Source organism: Oratosquilla oratoria, chromosome 17 (assembly GCF_046742065.1).
Source record: "Oratosquilla oratoria isolate Oo_2021 chromosome 17, ASM4674206v1, whole genome shotgun sequence".
NCBI classification, from domain to species: domain Eukaryota; kingdom Metazoa; phylum Arthropoda; class Malacostraca; order Stomatopoda; family Squillidae; genus Oratosquilla; species Oratosquilla oratoria.
In genome coordinates this window covers 5,490,138-5,495,137 of record NC_134793.1, presented here as the reverse complement: position 1 = coordinate 5,495,137, position 5,000 = coordinate 5,490,138, and the positions used below count along the sequence as shown (strand labels likewise).

The 5,000-nt window shown below is 34.0% G+C and overlaps 1 protein-coding gene across 1 annotated transcript in view; it reads left to right on the top strand.

Moving 5' to 3' along the window:
* The window catches only part of LOC143034366 (uncharacterized), a 30,653-nt gene that overhangs the window by 358 nt on the left and 25,295 nt on the right, over positions 1-5,000 (top strand). The window lies entirely within an intron of this gene.

Sequence of the window (5,000 nt, the reverse complement as noted above, 5' to 3'; positions counted from 1 at the left end):
CCAATCTGCATTGCAGACAAAACCTCAATAGGAAAATTGGGGTGGGTGGGTGGAGGACTTAACCTAAGCTAAGCTAAGCTAAGCGAAGCGAAGCTAAACTACCGGATGGGGTTTTGTCCGTTGGAGTATTGTCCGTTCACCATTCTTGTGACTCAAGTGATCGTGGAGCCAATTGTTATTTATCATGATTAATAATTTATATTTTATTGTTTGTGTATTACTAGTGCCATGGAGAATATAATTAAATTTTAAGTAGTCAAACATATATGTTTTATTTAAACTTGCTGTATAAGTAATGGAAAGTTACAAATTGAAAGTCGATATATATATGCATACATATATATATATATATATATATATGCATATATATATTATATATATATATATGCATATATATATTATATATATATATGCATATATATATTATATATATATGCATATATATATTATATATATATATGCATATATATATATATGTATATGCATGTATATATTATATATATATATGCATATATATATATATGCATATATATATATATTCATATAATATTATATATATATATTTATATATATATATATATGCATATATATATATGCATATACATATGCATATATATACATATATATACATATGCATATATACATCTGCATATATATACATATGCATATATACATATGCATATATATATGCATATATATATGCATATATATATGCATATATATGTATATATATATACATATATGCATATATATATATATATGCATATTATATATATATGCATATTATATATATATATATATATATGCATATTATATATATATATATATATTATATATATGCATATATATATATATATATATATATATATATATATATAGTATTACACTAGTAATTTATCATTATTATTGAACCTTTGAAACGTATTGGATCATATCAGTCATAAAATGACAGGGGGACAGTGTGTGGGTATCAGTGAACATTTTTAGTTTATTTGATTTTATCTATTGTATTTGGGTATATATGTATATTTTATTGTTTTTATTTTTTCTTGAGTTTCCTTGATCTTGTTCGATTGAAAATAAACCCAGGCATTTATTTTTTGGGTCCTTATTTTTTTTTTTTTTTTGGGGGGGGGGGGGATGGCGTTGTGTTGTGTTTGAACCAGTTTGTATTCGGGATGTCGTTTGTCGATTTAATGGAAAGAGGCACCGCACTTTTCTTTATATTACATCATTATTTAATTTATTTGACTTATTTATGTAATTTTATTTTTTAATTTATTTTATTTAGTTTATTTTATTGGATTTATTTTATTGATTACATTTTTTTATTTTGATATATCTATAATTTATTATTTATTTGATTGATTTAATTTTATTTGATTAATTTATTTATATATTTAATTTAATTTTAATTATTTGATATATATTTAATTTACTTGATTGATTTATTTTTTATTTTGTTACATTTGGTTATACTTTGTAATGAAAAATTATATGATTTGGTTTTATTATTTAATTGCTTATTTCAGTGCTAAACATGTTAACATAGGTACTTCATCATTGTGCTAGTGGTTTTAACACATCGCTTCAAATTCGAGGATATTTTTTAATCTAGAACGGGCAGCATTAGCTTGCATGATATGAACAGACACGCACGGAGGGCTGGCTAGTGTTATTGACTGCTATGCAGTGGCACAGAGATCATACGTATGGCGTGAAAACGTTTTTTGCAGTGTGTGTTAACATTGTTACCAATGAGCAGGTGTGTTCGTTTGATTTAATTATACTATAGAGCAGCGTTTCCTAACCAGGAATCCCCGAAACCCTACGGTTCCTTAAAAGGTCCCTAAGGGTTCCGCGAGAACAAGTGAGATAAGCTAATACACTTTTGATTTTTTAATTTCATATACGTAATATAATTAAACACGAACGACATATTCTTGGTTATTGTAATAATGTAATATAGACATCATTCCATCTAACCTATTAAGACGATGAAAATAAAACGAGAAAGATGTGGTATATGTTTTTTCGCAGGGTTACTTGAGACATGCAATTTAATTTACGCAAGGGTAAAAAGGTTGAGAAACGCTGGTTAACAGGGAAAGGTGTAACGCTACTCGTAGGGTCCCGTTTCTTCCTCTCCAATTTATCGTACTTAGCCTTAAATTCATGTAATGTGTGTGTGTGTGTATGAAAGGTCACAGTATTTTTCCATACATCCGGAAATGCAAGCCAGAAAGCTCTCATTCGGGAGGGTAGTTACTGTCGATCACGAGTGGAACACGTGATCTAAAGTATTCACAAACGTAGGCCGAATCACGCGAGTCGTGTGTGTGACGTGGCGCTCGGGTGTGGCAATGAAATGACATCACCAAAGAACATTATTTGCCAAAATATTGGTAGAATGGATTGCCAGTTTGCCAATATTTATATTAAATTCGCCCTGCGATTGTGAGTTTAAAAATATTCTATATTTCACTAATGCGGTATATAATATAATATTTAAGTAATCTGAGACTTGTTTAAACCAAGATTTTCCCCGGCGTTACACGTTGTAGGAAAAGGATGGGCAGGATATCCTACTGGCATAATCTAAATGACATTATCAGTTTGTGTCTCGGAACTGAAGGGTCACACTGGGAAATATTTCCTCCTACGCCTTTCCTCCAACCTCCATTTGAACAAGAATACGATTTCGTGTACATAAATTTAACTTCTCAAAGAACTTAACGGATTGTCAAATATTTGTATAGGTTTACCATCTTAGTTAATCATTCAGCTTTGCCATACTGTATAAGACGGAAAGATAATTTGATATTTGTAATTTGAAAAATAGATTATTGTAACCGAAGTCGTTTTTTACTCAAACGAACTCTCAATTGTCGGCGCTGGTGAAACCCGTGGAAGCAGTTACACCACGACCTTTAATATTTTCCTGTGCTTTTTTAAATAGAATTGATATGAAAAAATGATGTAATGTTCACGCTGAATATGAATCACGCGAGGAATAATGGTTTCAGGCTGTTAGGACGATTTAATTTGGAAGTGGATAGAAACAACTTCGCCAACCGTGTAGTCAGTGCAGAGGGGCAGTATAGTCCGGTTCGAAATTTAAGAATCATTTAGATAAACAGTCAAATAACATGCTGTTATGCCTGCCAATTGTTTGTTCCGTGTGTGTATTTATTTCTTACTGCGTCTATTCTTAGCATCAGACCTAGTTATGGTCCAAAAGGTCTCCTGTCGGTATGCTTCTCCTTTGTAAGTCCGCAGACCCACAGTATATGGTGATCTTCGTCCCCCCCCCCACATATCTCTGGAAAAGAAACGTGGACCTGTTGCTGGCTGAAAATGGTAGTGGGAGGAAAGTAGTCTGCTCCATGTGGGCAAATACAATTGTTGATAGAGGTCTTGGGCTCACTCCGGACACCGATTGCCAACCCCTCGGGTCTGCATATCTTTATGGAGGTGAGGGGGGGTTGTGGGGTTTGAAAATGGACAGATCCACTATCCAAGTTACAGGTCCATCATATGAAGGTACCCGTCATTGCCCCCCCCCCCTCTTTGTAATCGCAATTGTTTCTAGAGATTTGACCCGCAGCCCCACAAGAGCTGACAACGATCCACAGGCTCGTTGGGAAGGAACTTTGGGCATAGTTGCCCTGTATAGGGTTATCACCGCCTGAATGTAGAAGAGGAATAATCGCCGGTTGTGAGCTCTTATGTTTACATTTTTTAGAAACACTGAAATGGATCTTGGGCCCAGTCCGGGAATGGTGTGCCAACACTTTGGGGTTTTGAAGATGAGTAGCGGGGAGATGACTCGCTCCGACGTCGATTCCTGTATTGTCTCTGCCCATATTGATTTTGCATAGTGGCTGTCAACGTATTTTGGCTAAAGCCAGGCTGTTGTGTTCACCTTGGTACTTGGAGATTTGGTAGTGACCCATAACTGATGACCCTTTACTACATGTGCCCTTCCCTTCCATACCAGGTGGAACTTACCCCCCCTTCATTCTGGTTGCCGTTATCTTATTTATTTCAGTAGTGTTGACACCCCACACTGCTCCCCTGGCTGTGGTATGGATTTTTTTTTTTTTTTTTTTTTTTTTTTTTTTTTTTTTTTTTTTTTTTTTTTTTTTTTTTTTTTTTTTTTTTTTTTTTTTTTTTTTTTTGTAGCGACGGCGGCTACTATCGGAATTTTGGCAGTCATATCCGGCGAAAAGTTACGCTTTGCTTGGTGCGATAATCGTTCGTGGCTCAATGGTTATCGTCAAACGATTGGCTAGAGAACTAATTCTTTGTTTTTTGGATGGGGCTGTTTTGCCTCGAGCCACAAAGTACGAGGCCATGTTAACTAAACTTACTAACACGCTTACACAAATAGGATGCCAGGTAGTAGGATGCGCACCGTTTGAGACCATTATTTCTTGTCGGATTCTCATCCATTGTAAGAATTTTGTCACTTTTGATGTTGTCAATCCCCTTTAGAATCTTAAATACCTGTATCAAGTCACCTCTGAGTCCACACTTTTTTAGGGAAAACGAATTCATATGTTTTAGTCGATTTTCGTATGATTTATTTTTCATATTTGGAATCAGTTTTGTAGCTCTGTACTTTTAGTAAGTAGTCTTTCGTGGGGGACGGTATCAAAGGCTTTTACAGTCTAAATATATTAAATCTATAGTGTTTCTTTTGCCTTAACTCGAGATGACTGTGTTGTAGAATTCGAGTAAATTAGTCACGCAAGAACGTTTCCGTCTAAATCCATGCTGGCTATCATTTATCAAACAGTTACTTTCTAAATGATGTTCGATAGCATCTCTGATGATAGTTTCCATCATTTTTCCTACGATTGAAGTCAAGGTTATAAGCCTGTAGTTAATTGGTTTCTTTTTGTCACCTTTTTTGAATATTGGAGTGACGTTAGCTAGCTTCCATTCTCTTGGAACATCTCCGGATATGATGGATTTTTTTGAAAATAATTTCTGAT